The sequence below is a fragment of the Arvicanthis niloticus genome, chromosome 19 (assembly GCF_011762505.2).
Source record: "Arvicanthis niloticus isolate mArvNil1 chromosome 19, mArvNil1.pat.X, whole genome shotgun sequence".
Lineage (NCBI taxonomy): Eukaryota > Metazoa > Chordata > Mammalia > Rodentia > Muridae > Arvicanthis > Arvicanthis niloticus.
The window spans coordinates 24561066-24584214 of NC_047676.1; the positions used below are offsets into that span (position 1 = coordinate 24561066).

At 39.4% G+C, this 23149-nt stretch overlaps 1 long non-coding RNA gene across 1 annotated transcript; it reads left to right on the forward strand.

Moving 5' to 3' along the window:
• The first annotated feature begins 472 nt into the window (after positions 1–472).
• Positions 473–16543, forward strand: LOC143435110 (uncharacterized). The gene is made up of 3 exons (XR_013105112.1): positions 473–693; positions 14032–14200; positions 14751–16543. It is a non-coding gene; the product is annotated as an uncharacterized LOC143435110 (long non-coding RNA).
• Positions 16544–23149: the final 6606 nt, after the last annotated feature.

Here is a 23149-nt window from a genome sequence, read left to right on the forward strand (position 1 = left end):
CAGACTCTCAGAGAGAAAGCAGCGTCATAACCACACTGTTGTCTCACTCCTAAGGTGTTCAGTCTGACTCACATTCAAATTTAAAAGTAAACACAGACAGAGTAAATACTAGGTAATATTTCTCAACCTGAGTTTAGCGAAACATTTTTTAAAACAAATTGTGAAAAATAACCATCAAAAGAGATTTTTAAATATCACAGCTGGACACCCCTCTAAAAGTTTGGCTATGTGCAAACAGTTTATGAAAAAATACAAAAAAAAGAAAATACAAAAAAAAAATCAAACAAACAAAAAACCTTTTAAAAATTGAAATTTTGGTTAGAAATTGATTTTCTTTAATTTGTAAACTTTAGTAGGACCCATATCTCATTCTCCCATGTGATTAGTGTGACACCTAAAATATTTGAAGTTCAAAGGACAAACTCTCGTTTCTGACACATGCTCGTAATCATCTGCCCTGAGACTATGCGTTTGGTGGCTACATCCCAACACCATCCCCAAATAGCAGCTTCTATAGAGATGGCTAAAATGGGGGGGGGGGGTATTTATCAGATTCCTTTTCTGCTCAACTTTCTGACAGTCATCATTACAGAGAATAGGGAGGGGAAGAAAGTAAGCAGAGTGGAAACCTCTCCCATCTGCAAACTCTGATCAGCTGACAAGTGCTAATGATCGACTTTGACTTATCCTGAGGTACGGCGCTTCCTTCCTCCGTCTCCTTCAGCGCACATCTATTTTTCCTTTGTGGGGTTGTGGTTTTGTCTGTGTTTTGATTTTAGTTTAGATTCTGCACCGTCCTGAGGGTGAGCACGTCATTCTGGTTTGGTTTGGTTTCTTTCATTTCTAAGGCTCAGAACAAATAAAAGCAAATACGCAAGAAGCAAATGACTTCCTAACCACCCTACTCCAAAATCAGTAAGAGCGGTCCAGAACTTATCAAATGAGAGGCTATGTAGTTGGCATGTTGGGGTTTCAATCTCCCAGCTCTAATGGATGCCTCTCAAAAGATAAAGGGTGCTGCAGCAACATGGAGTCTGATAGAAGGTTATTTGCAAGTGCTTTCTTATTTTGTTTGTTTTCTCGGCAATGAAACTGGCTTTTTTGCCTTCCTTACTATTGTTATGATAAAAAAATGATTTTTGAACATAAAATCTTCACCTCAACTATACTGAGGAGTTCACGTGTCCCAGTGTTGAGTGGAGCTCCCCTGGTTTGCACTGGGCACTGTAAGGGACAGTGCCTGAGATTAGACCTATTATTGTGGGTTTATTTGCCAGACTTTCAAGTGGGGAAATGTGCGTTTCAGTCAAGGTCACTAACGCAGACTTTCCTGTCCACTCTACTTTCAAAACTGAAAATATTTTTTAAGAAAAATGTAAAAAGGCAGAACCAATAGAAATAACAGGCACTATTATTGAGTGGAGAGTCCCAATTCCCATTAACACAAGGGACAAGAAAGCTAGAGCTGGGTTAGGCTCTCTCCTCCTCTAAGTGTTTCTCAGGTCCCAGGTGGGGAACAGTAAGCAACCTCTCTCAGAGTCTCTTTTTTCTCAGACAACAGTGTCACCTGAATCTATTTAGCGGCGTGTCTAATTCATTTTTCCAGTTAGCAAAGGTTTCCCTGAATCATTTCCTATTTCCTCTCTTGCTGTGAGCAGAGACACATCTCTATAGATGTGTCATTTCAGTCATTGTGTCCCAGGATGAAGCTCACTGGGGCCCAGCCCTGAGCAGTCAGGAGGTTGTCTGCTTTGCCAGGAACTGGCCCTCACACAGGGCTGGTGGGGGAGCATCTCCCGGCTCTGGAAGGTTCAAAGTTTCTGAAAAGAAAGGGCAGCAGTTAAACCACACCAGTTAAAACTTCTTCCAAAGCTGCTTGATTACATTCATAAAACAGAAGTCACCTCACTTACGTCACCCACAGTCTAGTGTGCAAAACTTTATGGTTGAAATTAAAAGAATTGGTGCATATTGGCCTCTTTAATAAATAGGAGTACACCCTTTGCGTGGCGATGTCAATGTTCATGTTGTTTTCATTAAGGACATTACTTTCTGGGTTGGCGCGTTGGTCGCGTGAATGCCAAATTTCTATTCACAAGGCATGTTACTATGTGGTTTCTATGTATTTGTATCTATCTATCTATCTATCTATCTATCTATCTATCTATCTATCTATCTTTGTTTGTTTGATGCTGGGACTCAGACTCGGGTCCTCTTACGTGCTAAGCAAGCAATCTACCACGAAGCTACACCCCCAGTTCTAGTCCACGGTACTTAGGATTTCTTTTAACGTTTTTATTGATCCTTCATGAATTTCACATCATGCACCCCAATATCACTCATCTCCATGTTCCCTCGTACCTGCCCTTCACCCTGGCAACCTCCCCAACAACAGGAGAAGGACCTCATTGTGCAAGCTCTGGTCTGTCACAGTGTGTCCCACAGTACACACCGTCATCCACTGTTCTTTCCTTGTACATGTTCAATGCAATGCAATGACTACTTGGTCTCGTACAAGGCAATTCACAGCAAGCGAAAGTTAATTTTACGTTGGCTCACATTCCCTTCAACTGAATTTGGAGCTAGCTTCTGAGGCTACCTAGTAGTTTGAAATTATTTACTACACAATTGGGGGTCATTTCTATCCCCAGTCTCATAAATTCAGCCATTTGAATATCAAGGTTTTTACTTCTCATCCCTCCTTTCCCTCTTGCCCACCCTCCCCCTCCTCTTTTTCCTCCTACTTCTTCTATCCCACTTTTCTCTCTCCCTCTACTTCAAAATCATCTGTCAGTGGAATACAGATTGACTAATAAAAAATGTGAAAATTTTAGTGAATTATTAAAATCACATTTAGCTTCACTGTTAAGTCTTTTCAATGAACTTTTGGTTCAAGTGAAGGAAGTTTTATTTTACTTTTCTGTGGGGTGTTACTGCTGCTGCCACTGCTGATGTTGTTGTTGTTGTTGTTGTTGTTGTTGTTGTTGTTGTTGATGATGATGATGATGATGATGATGATGATGATGATGATGATGGTGTTTTTCAATTCAAGACCCTGGACATGCTAGACAAGCATTCTACCACTGCTACAGCAAGGGGGAGTTTTACTTGTTCTACTTATTTTAAATTGTCTTTGTGTGTGGTTATGTGCATGTGAGTGCAGGAACCCTTGGAGAACAGAGGTGTTGGATCCCTGGGAGCTAGAGTTACATGGAGTGATGACCTACCCCAAACGAGTGCTAGGACTCAAATTTGGGTCCTCTGGAAGAGCAGTGTGCACTCTTAACCACTGAACCCCTCAATCCCTGGCTTACTGAGGCACTTTTTCCAAGCTTGAATTTGATATACCCATGGAATTACAGGTGTGTATCACAAGCTTTTTTAGATGTCTTTCTTCCTCTCTTCCTTTCTTTAGCTTTCTTCTTTTCTCTTCTTTCTTTCTTTTTTTTTTTTTTCCATTTTCTGAATCAGTATTTCTCTGTGTGGCCCTGCATATCCTGGAAATCTGTAGACAAGGCTGCCCTGGAACTCAGAGATCCACCTGCCTCTGTCTCCCTGGGATTCAAGGTATGTGGCACGACCACCCAACTAATAGATACGTTCTTAAAAGTAGTCAAAAACTTTACAGGGAAGCTGTGGGCCATTTACTGAAACAAACCAGATGTAATGATATTCGTAAGGAAGAGTGTTCCCTTTAATTTGTCACAAGTAAGTAAATTTAATGGGCATGAAAATCTCCTCCTACATACAACAGTTCACTTAGACATTTATGCACCAAGTTTGTGGTGTACACTGATCTTAGAGAACACTGTTAGGACAAGGACAGCTTGTCGTAAATGGAGCTTCACTCTTACTCACTCTGTCAATCACAGTTACTTTGGCACACACACACACACACACACACACACACAGAGAGACAGAGACAGAGACAGAGACAGAGACACAAAGGAGCAAGTGGTGTCTCTGTTTTGTAAACACAGCTTCAAGGAGAAGATTCTCACCAAGCCACTCCAGTTTGCCCCGTCAACACACACAAGAGGAACAAAGATCTTAGTGCTTAGACTTGGAGAAGGGAACATGTCCTGTCGTTTCATGTGACATTATTTGCTCTGACCAGTGGAATAGAAAGACAGGGAAAACACGTTGTTTCTCAGGGATTTTATTCCACACACCCCTCTCTCTGGGTTCACAGGGTACCCCTGAACATAAGCTCAATCTTCACAAGGAAGAGTTTCTGTGCTGTCGATACACGGATTTTCCAATTTGCTTTGCTTTTTTCCTGTTTTATAATGTTCATTAACTCTTTGAGAAAGTCTCATACTGTATTCTGACCATGTCCGCGCACCTCCCCCAAACCCTCACAGATTCAGTCTGAATTTGTTTGTTTTAGAGCAGCTCTGGTTAGCCCACTCTAAGACACCTTCTCCTACGGAAACGGGAGAGCTACCACAAGAAACAGCAAAAGTTGCCAAACATTGCACCACCTTCGTTCAAAAGAGCATAAGTAGAATACCACTAAAATCTACTTAAAAAAAAAAAAAAAAGCTAGTTCTTTACTTTTAAAATCTAAGGCTCAATTACTTTCTATTAAAATGAGTTTTAGTTATGGAGATGTTTTCAACAGTCAAGAGTTAAAATAATATCTAAAAATAAAAACAACATCTGCATTGATAGAATATCCTGAAATAGTTTTAAAGGTGTGCTAACATCTCTGTTACGAAGGGAATTGTGTCTAGAGAGCCATGTGTGTCCTGGAGGAAAACAGATGACAATTCCCATCTGTTACCAGCCGAAATGTGGTATGAGAAATAATAAGTGAGGAAATAAAAACATTAGACTTGTGTTTAAAAGGAGATTAAATACTATATCTGCTGAAAAGACAAAATGGTTGACCTTAGATGCTCAAATGCATTCTCTAAAGGGGAAATCAACTCTTTGAAGGGCTACCTGATAAAAGGGATCCTACAACTTCCCCATAAGAAATCACGGAGACGTTAGACACATTCACTCAAGGGCTTGGAGTACGTTCACACAAGATGACTGGGTTGCACATCTTTGCCAAATGGTGGGGTTTCACAAGCCCCCGAGGGACCTCAATCACAGAGTCACTAATTGTTATCACCTATAAAGCAGTAGCTATGACAGTGACTTAAAGTGACTGATCACTCTACGAAGGATATAGAGAATTCTGAATCCAAGCAATATAATTAACAGAGAAATGTGTGAACCCGAAGAAATAGTAAGACTCAGGGTCACGTAATACTATTTAAAAACTCAAAGGAGAAAAGAATTGAATACCGCTGTGATAAATATTAGTTCTCTGAAACTGTGGGGCCTGAGAGTGTGTATGTGTATGTGTACATACGTGTGTTTGAGTGTGCATGTTTGTATGCACGTGTTTGCATGTGTACACACATGTGTGTATGTGTTTGAGTGTGCATGCATATGTAACTGTATGAGCATACATATGTATGAATGAATGTATGTGAGGGTGTGCATATGAATGTGGATGTATGTGTGTCTGTGTGTGCGTGTATGCTCTGCACAAGAGTAGTGGACCATTATGTGTCCTCAGTAGACAAAAACATTTCTTGACTTCACCATACAGACAGTACACAGAGGTAGGAGAAACTTCATGCAGGCTCTAAAACTTTATAGCCAAATTCACAATTAAGTATAGTGGCTAGGCATGGTATCACATATGCATACACAGGATCCCTTTGTAACATGGTCTACACTGACTTGGATAAATATCGACAAAACAGTGGTTGGCAACCTCTTCACCCAATGTCACTATGAATGCATGAAGACTTCATCTTCTGGAAGCATGTCCATCTTCCATTGAGAAATTCACAAAGCCTTATGTAAAGTGATTCCTCTTATCATGACAAATTTATTTTAGAAATATTGTGGTGATTCTACATTGTGGTATTGCCATTTAACATATAAGATTAATTCCGTATATAATAATAATTAAAAATGAAACAGTGGACTTACTAGGGATTGCTGTAGTTTGCTTTCTGTTGCTCTGATAAAGCACCCTGACAAAAACCAACTTGGGAAAGAAGGAATTTATTAGGCTTATATTTCTAAGTCACAGTCTGCAACGGGAAGTCAGGATTGAACCCAAGCAGTAACTTGAGGCTAAAAGCCATGGAGGAGTCTACCTGATGTCTCCCTCTCTGGTTGCTCTCTAGGTGAAGCTTAACTAGCTTTCTTAAATAGCCCAGAATCACCTTCCTAGGGATGGTACCGCCCACAGTGGGCTGGGTCCCCCTACAGCAATTAATAATCAAGACATTACTAATTTTATCAGTGTTATAGAAATAAGAATATTTTAATAATCAAGGCATGCCCAAAGATCAGTCTGATAAAGACAATTACTCAGTTGAGGCTCCTTATATTTCAGGTGACTCTAGGCTATGTCACTTTGACAGTTAATGCTAACTAGAAAAAGATGAAGGCATCAAAGATATAATAATTTTAAGTAAAAATATGAACTAAAATATCCTATATGGCTTTATGTCAAATCATACTCATTTTCTTGTTAGTTGAAAACAAAAATGACAAATATTTAGCAGTTTAACATTTAACGGACACTTAGAAAGACAAGGAAATCATGTCTGCCAGGAAGTTGCAACAAACATCCATGGTGTGTATATGTGCATATTTGTGTTCTCCCTCATTTATTCCCAACAAGCAGACATATAAAAAATAAAGCATGCTATCCAGATATTTCTAGTTACAAATAATTAAAAAAAACAAAACGTACTCAAACGGGCCTAAAAATTTCTTATCTCAAAGGTCAAGAGAGCTTCGGTGATTAATTTGATTTCTTATCAGTGTCCTCAAGAACCTCACCTGTTTTGCCACATAAATTTCGAGGCCACCTCTCTTGTCTGCTCTTCCAGGTAGGAACAGAAGCATTCAAGATAAAAGAGGAGGAAGGTCTCTAATGGATGTCTTTTCTCAGCAATAAGATAGCGAGGGCTGGAGAGATGGCTCTGCAGTTAAAAGCACTGGCTGCTCTTCTACATGGCCAGTGGAATCCCAGCACCCACCTGGGAACTCAAAACTGTCTGCAACTCCAGTTTTGTAACTTGCAGGGCATTCGGCCCCCTCATACAGACATACATACAAGGAAAGCACCAATGCACATGAAATACAAATAAATAAATTTCTAAAAATGTTCCTCACAGGACATTGAAACAAACAAACAAACAAACAAACAAACAAACAAAGCCAGTGGTGTTGGTGAATGCCTTTAATGCCAGCACTGGAGAGGCAGAAGCAAGTGGATGTTTTGGTTTACAGAGCTAGTTCCAGAACAGCCAGAGCTACGCAAAGAAATCCTGTCTCTGAAAACCAAAATAAAAATGATAAGATAGAAATCTCTTCCTCTCTCCTTCTCCCTCCTCCTAACTAGACAGAAACACACACCCCAGCTGGGCCTTTAACTAGAAAAGAAGGAAGCGTTTCTCATAAGAATTTCAAGTGTTTGTACAATCTCGGGAGTCCAGTGCTCTCCCTCTGAACTCATGGTTATCCATTAACAGTGGATTCAATTCCTTCAAACCCAGAGCTTGGTCAACAAAGTAGATATGGTGACAGAAAATCAAAAATGTCTGCTATAGACATTCCTTTTTATTTTGTCAGTCTTATTATTAATAGATTCGAGATTTTCAGATTTAACGTAACAGCTAAACGTTATGTTTACCCTCAGGATGAGTTCCACAATTTCCAGTCACTTAGACAATGTAGGTAGTGAAAAGCCTGAGTCACCCAGCATGCACCTTTGTTCCCAGCTGAAGGTGAGCCAGGGAACTCTGAGCTTCCTTCTCCCATATCTTACACTGGGCAAACAGTGTTTACCAGGTCCATTTAGGACCATCTTTGTTAAATGGTTGTGCTGTTTTTGTGTGATTTTACCTTTAATATCATTCTATTTGGCATGATGAAATACCATCTTCTGTTTTTAAGTCCAAGTGTGCTGTGATGATGTGCCTGGGGACAATTTATATGTTAACTAAGCCGCATCTGAACAGTGCTGTTGACCGCAAGTTCAACAGTAAAGAATCCAGGGTGCATTAAGTCAAGCGCTTTTCAGCAGAAACACACACACACAAGGATATGTATTCTTCTGTTGACAAAATGCTGTGGTGAGAGGCTCACAGGAACCTGCTTCCTTGAGGAGTAATGGCTTAGTACCCACTAAGACAGCGTGCACGAGAACTTTACAGACCATAACTGCAGCAAATGATGAGAGTCAGAGGTGTAATGAAACTGAAATGTGGCTGAGTCAAGTCGCATAGCCATAAATTGATGCCAGACCACAAATCCAGATTCAATGACCTTGTTTAGGACTTGGGAATTCATTCTGAGAGCAAGGAGAAGACAACGGAACTGCTGGAAGGAAGAAGAAATGAGAACAGACCTGCATTTCTGAAACATCATTCAGGGTGACATTCGGAGAATAAGTCAAGATAAAGAAAGAATGGAATTAGGGAGAAGAAGCCAGAAGAGATTACACTCCAGACAAAAGGTGATGTGGTGTAAGAAGCCAGGGACCTAGGCTTCGAATTGTCTTCCTCTCTGACAACAGGAAACACAGTCCTGAAAAGATATAGATGCTGGCTATCAAGAAAGGGTTTAAGAGGGACATAATGTGAAAGAGCATCGAAGTGTAAGATAAAAGAGTAATGTACAGAGATAGAAAGAGGAAAGGGAGTGCAATTTCAAAATATTGCCAAGCACCAGGCAAGTCTGTCCAATTTTCAGATTCCCTTCTGAAAATCTTGGCAAGGACCTAGTTCACAGCCTCTATTAATATTAGAACATTAAATTTTAATAAGTGGAAAAATGGAATTCATAAGGTTTCTCAGTTGCACCCAGTAGGGAATTGGCCAGTCATTTGTGATTTTGCACATCTCTTGGCTGAACCAGACTTACAAATACAGATCTGAGTACTGGAATACATCATGTAAATATGTGACTCTCCCTCGAGGACCTTCTGTCCCTCAAGTAATGATTGAATTACAACTGACTTATAAATATGATACTCCCACCTGTGATCAACAGCACAGTTTTCTTGATTTAGTATCAAAAGAATAAATATATCCTAAGCTCCACAAAGTTTTCAGAACCTTTTCCCACATGGATGCAGGTACGTAAAGTGTGAATTAGGATTCTTCATTATTTTCACTATCATGTCACATTTCGGTTGGCACATTTCAGAGTTTGAGGTTTCATCAGTTCCCCCATGGAATTGTGTGAGAGAAGGAGTAAGGAAAGGGAAAAAACTGTCTGTCTTAAAGGATCGAAAACTATAAAATGGTAGAACACAAAATCTCCAAGAAAGTCATGCCCAGTACATTGTTATTCCTAGTTCTGACCTGCGTGAACAATTCTGATCACCTTAGGATGAAACTATTATAATACACTGTGCAATAGTCAGAAAACACATGCCAGTACATAGTCACATGCATTCTTTCCAATTCCTCCCTTTCACACATATGCTATATTACAGAAGCACACACATGGGTGATTGACTATACTGCAATGTTCTCAATAGTTCTTTGAAACACTCAAACTTTTAGTAGATTAAAAACAAAATACTTCCAGATGATACACACACACACACACACACACAAAAGCAAGGAAATCAAGAGAATAATTTCTGAGTGTATCTCAGGTGTTGAAAGCACATGGTAAAGTGTGCCTTCACCTTGATTCCCAAGTTTGTTGACTCTTCCTGAAGTCCAGGCTGAGTAATGCAAAGCCAGAAAATGTTATTTATTTATTTATTCACTTATATTTGTTAGATTATATTATCACAATAAATTTTAGCTATTCTAACACAAAGGGTCCAAATTTTACTGCAGCCTTTCATACCTAAGTCAATGACAATTCTCCGAGTTAGATGGTTCCACCTAACCACACAGGCTCCATGCTACTTCTATCTCAGAGTTCTGTTTATTCATCTGGTGGATAAACTACTGTAGTAGAAGAAACTACAGCGAGAGCCCACTGGTTTCTTAATAACACTGGTCAATTATCTTCATTTTCCATATATGAGAATAGGTCATATAACCCCACCTGGGGTGTGGGGGAGTGCAATAGAAGTAGAAACAGTCTATTGCTGGATAGTCCGTCATTAAAACCCCAAGAAATGTCCCTTCATTGAATGGGTCGCACAAGTGTCTTTCCTCCTTCATTATTTGAATTTCTTTTTAGTAACTTTTGTTTTTTAAAGATCTAAAGCTGGCTACAGAGAGTCAAGTCACTGCCCACAATCCATATGCAATTAGCCTTTTCTGTTACAGAATGGAAAAACCTGTTATGCCTTCTCCACAATACAAGACTGAATCACTGCATAAATCTCTATATAAATCAGTGCTGCTACTACTAACACTACTACTAATTGGAAATTAGGGTTAAAAAAAAAACTAATAGTTTCAGTATTCTTTGCTTTTCTTAAACCCCTTAAGTTCATGATAAAAATAAATCGCCCTGTTTTCTAAGCAGCTAATACAAAAATATTAGGTACTACTGAACAAGACCTTCATCTTTCAAGCTATCAGCTAACATCTTAGTGACCATGGTCCATGGATACGAAAAGGTCTTTTTATCTCTATTTTCTTACAGTTCAGCAGACTGTCAGTCAAGAGTCACCTCAGATTGCCAGGCTTCACTAATCAAAGGGATGCCATTCACTGTGAATATGACGTTAAGGAGTTGTTGGGAGACTGAGGAGCCTGGTGTCTTAGAGGTCATGCCCTTGAACTGAAAAGAAAACTAACATGTACTGAACCACAGCTATAGAACCAGAAAGAAAAAGATAACGCAAAACAGTGATGACCATGCTGTTGCTGTTAATGATGATCTTGCTCTGGAGGAGCAACTTCATTAGCATTACACTACTTAAAGCGTTTTTATTGTTCATTTTCTATTTTGATATGTCTGTGTGTGTATGTGAAAGAAGGGGAGGAGAGAAAGAAAGAGAGTGCATGTGTGGATGAGGTCATATACAGGATAGACATGCAGAAGCCTGTTGGAGGCCCAGTAGAAAGCTTCGGATCCTCTGATACTGGAGTTGTAGACAGTTGTAGCCACCAGATGCCAGATGCGTGTGTTGGGAATTAACCTCGATCTTCTGCAAAAAATATCAAGGGCTCTTAACTGCAGAGTCGTCTATCTAGCCCTCACTATTTCTTTTGAAAAAGAGAGTAAAGAGTCAATAAAATAAGAGAGGTTTGTGATGAGTTTAATGTCACATCACCTTAAAATTATTCAAACCGCAACTAGAAAATCTGAACAAATAAGCTTTCTTAAAATAAAGAGAGTCCTCCTGCCTGATCTTCCTTTTCCAATAAATCCATCATGAATATCCATCTCAACGGCTCCCAGTTACTGGACACCATGAACAGAATGTGCTCTTCTATATTTGTTAAAAATGGGATTTATTGATTGTCAAGGTAACCCTCTCTCTCTAACGGCTCAATTTGGCATGCATTTGCTTCTAATTTAAATGATATGAAAATTAATTTTGTCTCGTGGTTTTGCATCTCTTTCTGAGATGGCTGGAGATACTCTAGAGGGTGATGATACTGAAGGCAGGGATTCCAGTGTTGGTATTTACAGAGAAAAAGTCAATTTCCATAATTTTAAAATCATTTTATTAGCTGGTGTGCGTGGTCTGTATTTTTAAATCTAGGGAACATATGCTCCCTTTACTTTAAAAGAAAACGTGGCAAATTGCCATCATTGAACACAGAGAGAACTGAAGATATCTAGCAACAAGGAATTAGCAGAATGAATACAGGAACATCTCCTTTGCATATTACTTAAAATAAGTGTAGGACAAAGTGTTTTCTTTCCCAAAAGCTATAAAGCAATATACCCTATCTTTAAGTTAATAATAGATCAGCCAGGACCCAACCCTAAAGGCAATGGTTGAAAACAAATCGTACTGTAAAATAGACACTAAAGTCTGCTGGAGTGGCCTCATTCTGCTGCAGCAGCATGGCCTGTGATTTCTTTCCATTCCATGGCTGGTTAGTAGGACATTAGGATACAATGGTAGCAATGTTTACTTGGCACTAGATTCACTCCATGGGTTCAAATTAATAGCAAAGTTTTACAGATTTCTCAAGAAATTGTATATATATATATATATATATATATATATATATATATATATATCACTATCAAAATGTAACATATTGTTAAATCACATGTTAAAATGAGATCTAGAAGTCACAGGGGAAAAATTTAAACTGTAATTGTGTAGTGGAAATACTGTTTCTTTAAAAACATATTGTTTTCCAAAACAAAGTATGTTTTCTAGTTATCATGTCGGTATTAAGATATTTTAAAGGCATGCTTGTGTGAAGTTCATGAAATCCAAAGCAGGTTTCACACCTGATCTGAGAGCTCACAGCATCTCTGGAAGATAAGAAACGTAAAATCATATTCTTTTTACTATTTTATAAAGAGTCAGGGAGCAGATAGATTATGTGGCTTCTCCAAAGCAGACCCAGAAACAAAGCCTGTGACGGCCAATTCAGACCTTGAAAGAGTCTGTCACACAAGTATGTGGTCTAGTGTCCTCTTTTGCCTTTTAACATATATGTAGCCCAGGGGAGAAAAAAAAAATCTAATTCATTCTTAAATTTTCTAGGTAATAAACCTAAAATGAATTAAAAGGCTTATCATGCCATGGCCTTGGGAAAAAACATCCTCTCTCATTGCCATTACAGAGAGAGACGAAATCATATCAAAGTAAGCCAGACAGTTAAAAGGGAATAGGAAATAAAAAGGAAGTGGCCAAGCAGAGCTGGTGGCAGCTGTCTGAAAGGGAACATCAGCGGGATCAAATAACAGAGCTTTCTTAGTTGATTCTTGAAAGCATGAACTAAGAGAGAGAGAGAGAAAGGGAGACAGAGAAAGACATGCACACTATTATACAGAATCTAAATACACATCCATACACGCAGTTTTGTTTGAGAAGGTGTAATGCCAAGCCTCTCACAGGCAGACCAGATTAAGCACCCAAACAGACGTCTTTGAAGTTGTCCTAGACAGGCATTGCATGGCCTAGTTTGAGATGAGCCGAGAGCCCCTGTCTCCTCACACCTAGCATGGGGCCTGAAAGCTTCTCCAGCAGAGATGGTTCTGAAGGTTCAGGCTCAAATGTAAATGTGGGACACGGATCGAGTCATTTTAATCCGACTTTTCTACTATTACATTAGTTTGTCAAGAAGCCTGGGAATGACTGGAGCATTTAAAAAAAAAAAAAAAAAAAAAAAAAAAAAAAAAAAAAAAAAAAAAAAAACATTGAAGAAACATTACCCCACTGTTAGGAAAGTCTGAAATAGTTTCAACTAGTTTAAAAAACTGTCCATTTACAGTCCTGGAAAACAGACACAACACAGGCGGTGTGGTAATGAAGTCCAGGATCTCAATGGGCCCCAGAGCACCATGGTCAAAGTCTGCTCTTGTGCAGTTGAGAACCTGCCTGTCAGTGCTGCATACACTTCTGTCATAGGCATTATCCATCGGACCCTGTCGACGGGCGGACAGACTTTATCTCATGTCTTTCTTCTCTGTCCAGTGCCCTTCCCTGTGTGTATCCACCACACATACCCCACATTTCAACATGGACTCTTACAAATGTGCCATCTTTTCTTCTCTCTGAGAACACCTACATAGTCCTTTTTTATGTTTACTTGCTTGTTCACTTCTCTGTGTTGTGTTTGTTTTGTTTCGCTGAGACGGGGCTTCTCTGTGAACTCTGAGGACCAGGCTAGCCTTGAACTCAGAGAGATCTGTCTGCCTCTGCTTCCAGAGGGCTGGAATTAAAGACATGCACCACTATGCCTGGCTCTACATATTTTTTTTTTCTGCCTGGATAAAAGACATGGACTACAAAACATATTTTAAGTTGTTTATACTGATTGTTCAAGATACAACCCAAGTCATTCTTCCAACATGTTATTGTCCACAGTAAACAAAGCATTTTATATGTTACAGGGGCACAGTGTGCAGACAGTCCTTGGTTAAAGCCCTTGTTATGGGAGCACTTCAGAAAACTTGGCAGAACAACAGCCGAGCAGCTACACTTCAACTGACAACCACAGCTCTGCAAGCACAAAAGCAGCCCAGAGGACTTCAAAGCAGCATTCCTTAACTCAGAGTCAAGGTACCAGAGTTCGCCCTTAAAAACAGAACCTGGTGGATGGAACTCCTGATGTTCCCTGTCTAATGAAGAACAGGGGAGAAGAGTCACTTTTCATTGGGGTAGATGCAGGGGGGAGATCATGGGTAGGGTGACAAGATCCCAGTGGATGACCCCATACTGAAGTGCATCTGAGCAGCACCAACTGGACCTAAGTTTAAAAAAAAAAAAAAAACCACTACACAGAGGATGTATAGGTAAGGTATAGAAGATGTGTTGGTAGGGAGGTGTGACACACAGGAGATCCGAGAAAAAGCTGGAAGGAGAGAGACAAGGTTAGCCATGACCAAGATATATTGTATACAAGCATGAGATTTTCAAAAATTATCCTTTTCAAAAACCAGACCTTAAAGAATAAGGACTATTTCCCTTCAAAAATAACCGGACTAACAGGGCCCGTTCTCCAGAAAAATCCTGAAAAAGAAAACGTTGCTTTTACTTCACTAAATGACCGTTGGGGAGGGGGTCTTGTTTTTTGCTTTGTTTTTATGTTTTCACTTTAATTTTTTCACAGCCATGGTGGGAGCCTGGATTTTTACATTCGGTGAAGTGTCTTGGATACTGAGAACTCATTCATTACAGTTGATTCTGATTCGGGAGGATTGTGTGGTTACAAAAGGCACCGGTACAATGAAGAGCCTTATTTCCTTCCACTCTTGAACCTGACTATTTGCAGATATTTAATTGAAGAAGCAATCTGATTTGTTTAGTTTTTGAGTACCAAATGGGCCAATCAGAAACTGAACAGAAATAACTCAGGCACTGAGATAACATTGTGTCAGGTAAAGACATCAGAAGATTCATTACTGATGGTCCCAACATTTTGAAATGCATGTGCAAGCTCTCTCTGTTTTCTAAGGACCAAGAAGCTCTTCTATCCGACGAGCATCTTATCCCTGTCCCATCTGATAGCACACGAAACCACTAATGAATCCAGCTAGAGTGTCCACAACCTGAAATTTTGAATTTCAAAATCCCCCAGTATTGATGTATTTTGAGTGGCCAACTTATGATGTCACAAGTAGAAATTTTCACACCTGACCAAATGTGATAAGTCGCAGTCAAAACATAGGCACACTAAAAATATTGTGTGAAGTTACCCCTGGGCTGGGCTATGCATACAAGGCGCATACGATACAAATAAATTTGGTATTTAGACTCAGCCCTCTTTCCCCCTAAGGTATTTTACATTTATACAAACATTCCAAAATCCAAAAATATCTAAACTTCAAAACTCTTCAGGTCTCAGGCACTTAGGATAAGAGATATTCAACCAGTGTTTAAAGAAAACGTTTCTCCGATTTTTGTTATAATGCCAGAGAGGGAAGCTATTATACTGATGACCTTCACCAGTCAGGAACTCTGAATATCTTCGCTTTTCATATGGTTTTCTGTATGTACAGGCACCATCCAAGCTGGGATTAATAGCCTAAACGTAGGCATGATTTAATCAAAACGTCTTCGGTGCCTACTCCAGCATTGCAACTTAAGAATTGAATTCCAGAGTCTGCATTTTCAAAATCAAATCTATTCTCTGTGGATTTTTTTTGTTTCCTTTTTACAAAACATCTTGGCACCTGCACTGCTGAAAATAGAACCAATCCTACTTAAGAAAAAGTAACAGGGAATCGGGGATTTGAACAATGGCAATAAAATGCAGTTAAGTGTAGTAGTGCCAGGTTTTAGCCTAGAGACTGGAGTTTTTATGGCACATTATAAACTCCTGAATTGGGGAGGTTAGGGGAAGATCACTTCTATAACAGTGTGGTTCTAGCAGGCTCGGCTCGGTGCATCTTTTATTCTCCTGCTGAGAGATCGTCTTCCGAGGTATGGGACCATCCATCAGCCACTTTCTGGCTGTTGAGGCACTTCATTTGTTCAAGCATTCTCTTCATCTTATTCCCTTGCTCCTGCCCCTGTGGACCTGGGAGATCTACGGTCCTCTCCGGCCTCCTAACCGCCATAATGGATCACCAGCTGAAGCATCATCACACAGAACTTCTTGCCAGGGAATTATTCTCTCCTGCTTCATTTTTTCCCCCATTTCTCTTGGTGTTTGTTACTTTTCTATCACTCTTGCTGTGGAGTTGCCTAAACGCAAAGTCATGAAAGTTGGTGGGGAAAAAAAGACTGGCTTGTTTCTGAAGTTACTTCTTCGACAACTGTCCTTTTGGTTTTTCTGACCATAGATAACGTATATCTAATGTGACACTTGTGCAAAAGAGTAAATGTTGTCATCAGTTTGTGTCTGGGTGTGTGTGTGTGTGTGTGTGTGTGTGTGTGTGTCCCTCATGGATGATTGTTCAATTATCTGGATGCTAATCTCTATTATTAAATAGTAGAGTCATCCCATGTGGGAAGACTCTTTCCTAAAGACAATTTTCCACTTTAAATTAAAAATAAAGCTAAGTGTTATGACTGACCAAAGAAAATATGAAGAACCAAAAAATGTAGGAGAAAGGAGGAAAGGATATTCCAAGGCTGGGGAGAAGGACAGTGGATAAAATACTCCCCATGAAAGTGTAAGGACAAGAGTTAAGACACTCAGAAGCCACATAATATCAGAGTGGGTGTAATAAACCACCTTTGATCCCAGTGCTTTAGAGCAAGAGACAGAAGAGTGTCCTGGATAGCTAGACCCAGATGCATGAGCACCCTGCTCAACCTACATACCTCAGTGAATACAGTGGACAGCACTGGCAGAAGATACGTGATGTCAACCTCGGTCTCCCACACACCTACCTGCACACCTCCACATATGTGCACACACACACACAAGTATACACATGAATGCACACTATACACCAATGCATGAAACAAAAGATCAAGACACAACCTCAGATTCGTTAGATGGGTCATCGTGTTGTACTGGTGGCCACAGCTGTCTGGCACACTTTTTCTTTAATGTGTAAATTAATGATAACTTGGCTGGTCTCATACCCCCCCAAGAGGAACTAAGATATGAGCTTGTAGAAATGGAGCCGAATTGGAATTGGTGATTGGAAGACTTGGACTCTACACTCAAATACAAGCCACGGAATAGAGTGGCTTTGAGGAAGTCAATTGAGTTCTTGAGCCTGATTTCTTCATTTGTATTAAGATGAGGAAGGAGCAGGGTCAGTAAATCCATCCTAAGGCTAGCAGTAGAGAACAAAAGGTAAACCAGTTTCTCCTCTCCCTGCAGCCTAGTTTTCTGTGCTTTTCCTCAATGATTTTGGCCATGGGTGGTGGTGGTGGCGGTGGCGGTGGCGGTGGTGGTGGTGGTTCTTCCTTTTCTCCTTTTAGTTCTTTTTAATTTTTTTTCTGTTAAATCACTGTTCTGCCCATTTCTCTTCACAACCCGTCTATTATAGGGCATGCTATTTGTTGCATTCTCCTTGTTGATTCATCTCCTAAATAGCCTTGAAAGAAGGAATCCTTAGTGCTCAGCATGGAGGCCCTCTTGACTACCCACTAGTTCCACAGAGAACAAAATTAACAAAATTAATAAATCAGGAACAAAAATTAATCTGGCCTACCGATCAGTCCCAGAAAATTAAGAAATACGTAGGGTAGGGACTAATCATTTTTTTCATGCCTGGCAGTTTACACTGATAGCACCTTTGAGAGATGCTGCACCCATGAAATCTCAATAATATGGTGGCCTAAATGAGACATGCATAATGATCACACAAGTCTACATGCCAAAGGGAGCAGGGAAAATATCAACCCTAGATGAAAAACTATAGGCAGTAAATGTCTGCTGAGAGACAGGGAATCAATCTGTTTCTCCAGAAACAAGACTCATGATGGGTTAAGTCTCAGGTGGTCAGGCCTAAACCTGTATATATATATATATATCATACTAAAGACTGTAGGCTGTCTACATATGTGTACATATGTGTTTGTTTGTGTCTGTGTGTATGTGTATTTAACAATAATAATTATGGGAGTGATCATGAATTTGGGAGAGAGTTGGGGAAGAAGTTGGAGGTGAAAGATAAGAAATGATGTAAATATAGTGCGCTAAAGTGTGAAATTCTCATATAGATATATGATATGTGTATATATACACATATCATATATATATCAACAACAGAAGAAAGATCAGGCACCAAAATTAAAATCCCAACTAGACTAGACCGTGCCACACACCTCATGCCTTGACACTGTTTAGCACTGGGCAATGGAGGAGAAAAGGAAAGAAGCAATTCCTATCACCGACGTGGGGCTCAGTGACCTCTACATGAGGTCTCCTTCTTCAGAAAAGCCTCTGAAGATCCTCTTGCATTCAAAGGGTGACCTCCCCACCTCCTGCACCAAAACAAAGAGAACAAATTACCTTTGAGATAGTATTTTATGCTTCTGCCCCCTGAAATAGATAGAGGGAAAGTTACATAAGGTAGCTTAGGGAGAAGATTTTTTTTACTCACAATCCACTCTTAATAAATACTTAGACCTCATATAGAACATGTAAGGATCCATCCACTTCATTGCCCCCCCTTTCTGCTGTTATATACAGTAAACATATGCTGCCTGTAGTAGAATTACATTGGGACTATTTTATTTTATTTTATTTTATTTTATTTTATATTTTTGCCTTTTCAAAGCAGAGTTTCTCTGTGTAACCCTGACTGGCCTGGAACTCACTCTATAGACTAGGCTGATCTTGAATTTAGATCTTGAAGTCTCTGCTTCCCATGTGCTGGGATTAAAGATGTGGGCCACTATTTCTTGCATGTTGTGAGTATTTAAAGCAGAAAAGGGAGATGGTTTCCATTTGGGGGAGAGTAGAAAAGGGGGGCTCCCTCAGGAGCCAAGAGTGAGGGGACAAGTGGTATCGACTGACAGGAAGCCGTGGATCTCCACTCTCTGCACAGTCAGCCTGGCCACGACCTGCACACACTAGGTTTGCTGGTCCCTATGAATGCACATCACTGGATCCAGTGATACTTTGAACAGTAAAATCAAGTACATTTCCTGAAACCTGAGTGCAAGAACTCTTTCAGGTGACACTGCCTCTTTCCCATTTCTTGAGCCTTCTCAATGGCCCTTTCCCAGCGCCTTTTTTTTTCTTTTATCTATGTCAGTCTATTGATCTGTATAAAATTGAATTGGTCTCCTGAGTTCAAGCCTGTGACCAGGGAGACTGTTGTCTAGCTATGGTTGGCCTGTGCCACTCTGCCGGATCTTCTGTCTTCATTGTAGACTATGGTGCTGTGGGAAAAAGAACAAGCGACTAGAGGTGAGCTGTGTTCTTCTGGATCAGACATCTACAAATATGGGCACAGGATGTGGACATGCTTCCAGTGCAAAATAGAATCAGGTGTCACTTGCTTCCTCTGCAGCTGTCAAACACAAGTTAGGATGAATGGCTTTACTCCTTTCTCTTCTGCTTGCTGCTAGCTTTTTATTGTCCTGTCCACACAAATACAAACACACACAGTTGCTTATCCTAAATTCATTTCTTCAAATAGACTTTGGTGTTTTTTCCTTGTTGATGCACAGCATGAACATTATAAATTACAGAAAGAGGTAGGTAAAATGTAAAGTTTTTCCAAAATAGTGCTAATCACAGAGCAAGCATGGTTTGTGTTTTAATCCATCATCTTGAGAGTTTATTCTAAATACGTTGCTTTTAGTAATATAACTGCTTTAATATAAGTAATAATATAAAATTATGAAATATAAATAATATAAAATGTAAGTAATAAAAAACATGCTTTGTCACTAAATCCATATCATGATAACAATAAGTATACCTGCCACCTTCTGGCTAAGTTATAGTCCCTTTTATAAATGTACCTAAATTATTTAGCTATCCTTGGGCTATGAATTTTTAGCCATTCCTTGTCAATCTTTTCTATTATGAGTAACACTGCAATGTTTACCTTTATGTGATTTATGTGTTTATTGGACTATATCCTGAAGAAAATTTCCTAAAAGTTAAAGGTTGGTATATAATACCAAATATTGCTACAGAAAAAAAAAGTGAAATTTTGACTATGACTAGAAGAATATGAAATAAAAATTCACCCCATACTCACTTTGCCTACCTTGATATTATCAGTTGTTAAAAGTCTTCAAGCTTTAAATTTATTTGCTTACTAATAAGAATTAGTTCAAACAGCCTTTTATGTATTAGTAATCATTTTTACCTCTTTTGTGTATTTGTTCTTCACATACTAAAAATATCAGTTTGTTTATTCCATGTGTTTTGCAAGTATTTTTCCTGGTGATTAATTGTCTATTAATTGTCACAAAAAAACTTTCTCAATTTTTACATGTTTCTTGATATTCCTGCCTTTAACAAAAAAACATGCTTATAAATGCTATATATCTATTAAACCTATAAAAATATTCTATATTTTCTGCGATTCTTTTCTGTTTCTTTATAACATCTAGTTTCCTTGAAATTTAAATAGTTTATGATGTAATTTTCCTTTTATTATTAAAATATGTCCACCATTAAGATGACATAGCCCATATTTATGCAGATCAACTGCAAGAAGTCCTAATCCACAGTGTTAATCTGTGTATTTCTCTACAATTTCAACGACTACAGCATCTTATTATGGTTTAATACCAGAGAGCATTCCTCTCAGTCTTTTTCCCCTTCCTTTCTTTTTTATGGTTTTTCTCATGCATTTCCTCATCCAAGTCGATTTTTAGAATCATTTGCAACTTTTTTTAAAAAATCCAATGGTTTCAGGATAAAAAGAAGCCAGTAAAGTAGAAATCAGATTGAATTGTCTGAGAGAAAAGAGACAGATTTTGACAGAATTGAAAGAACCAAAACCTGCACTTGAGGGCTGATTCCCTGCTAAGGCTGCAAATTTGGTAAGGTTTTAAGCAGCTCTGAGCCTTAAATCCTTGTCTGAAAATGGAGCTAATAAAACCCACATGTAGTAGATATATCCATGCCCTTTGTTCACCTACCACTGGGACTACATTCCTAAATGTGGACAGTTCTTCATCTAAAATTCTCCTAAGAGGCACTGCCTTGTGTGGAAAGCTCATGAGACCAAGATCTCAATACTTCTTCCCTTTGCAGCAATGATCAGTGGAGTCCTACATTCTACCAGGCACAGGACAGGCACAAGCAGAGGCACAGGCATAGGACAGGCCACATGGCTTTGAATCAACAGGCAGGAAAACATGAAGAGGGATTCTTCCAGAAGGAACTGGGAAAGCAATCCCTGTAGTTGCGTGAAGTTGAGGGGCATCATATTTACATTGTAAAACCTTTAGAACCCTGAATGTCCATATTCTCTTTCGATGCTTGTGGATACCTCAGTATTGTGTGACAGTATTCATGGGGACATATGAGCAAATGTCTACTCACATCAGATAAGAAATCAACCATAGACTACAGTAAGAATAGCTAGGTTAATCAGAGTTTTGTTGGTGTTACTTACAAAAGCGTGGGTTATGGGTTATGTGAACAGATATGAATCAAAACTGCTGCATCACCAAAAGCCCAGCCTAGTAAGGATGGCCAATCACAAAAGCTTGAACCATGAAGCTCACATTGTACAACTTGCAGGAAGTTCAACAGGTCAGAGAGCATCTCTTCCTGGTAGCTCAGTTGGGCTTAATCTTTTCGAAACAACTCAACAGATCTCTGCTTCTGTCAGGAAGTTCTGCTGTTCTCTGTCTTCCAGAAAACTTGGTTTGTCTATTTTTCAAAAATTTCAACTGGTTTGCTTCTTCTAGGCAGCTTGATTGGTCTTTTTCACTCTAGGCAGCTCAACTTGTTCAGGAGTATTCCTTGTTCAGGAGAAGTCCTTGCTGCTTGTATAAATTTGGCAAGGAGAAGCCTAGTATACCTGGTCAGTTTCAGGAACTGCCTAACACTTCTGAGTTGATCACTTCCTGAATCTTAAGGAGTCACCCTCGTGATCGTCCTAAGACTTAATTATTCCCTCCTAGATGGAATGTTTTATCTCAGGGGAAATTGATACACAACACTCAGTGGACATCAAGGACATCAACGATCCTTCACTTAACCTAACCAGCCACAGTTCATTCTATGGTTGCAGCTATAAATCTTGACTTACATTGTGTACAGAGGGCGCCTTGAGCAGAAATGAGATAAAGAATGCATTCTTACACCTCCTTTTTTTTAACCTGATCCCTTATTTTTTCCCCTGATCCTTCTACTCAAACGTTGATGGACATTAAACTGTGCTAAGGAACTTGCTTCCTCCAGCTTCTGGTTCCATTCAACCTATAGAAATCCACCACATAACATGTCATGCAGGAAGGAGAGATGTGTGCGAAAGCATCTATCTTGCCCTTGGCACCTTTAAAGGGGCACTGTTCGCTGACTGCTTTCCATTCAGTTCAAGTTTCTCACAGCCAACTTTCCCCTCTGAGTTCAATCTGCCTGAAGGCCTAGAAGACAGAGGAACAAAAACCTCTCACACAAACTCTGAAGAAAAACACAATCCTTGTGGCTGTTTCAGTATACAACCTTCGCATTTTTAATTATCTTATTTTTACATTGTTCCCAAATTTTCTGTCTTTTATGTGTTTCTTGTTTGATCTCAGCATGTAGGTGAAAACTTTTGTCTGCTGCCTGATATCAGATATCAGAGAGCTCAAAATCACTTCTACAGATGAAGACATGGAATGTGCTTTTGTTTTCTATATCCCAATGATGCAGTGATGCAAAAGAGTCAAAAAGAAGATGCAAAAGAAAGACAAGTCAGGAGTTCAAACTCATCCTGGGTCACATAGCAAGATCCCAAGCCATCCCAGGCTACACAAGACACTGTCTCAAAACAAATAAACAATGTAAAGGTTAATTTTTTTTTCTACACTTACAGCCTTTTTCCAAACAAATACAACTGGAGTATTCTTTTTGAGACTCAGAGAAAAAATTTTAGAAGGATGGTCCTGATACACAAATCTGCACAAGTGAGCATTTCC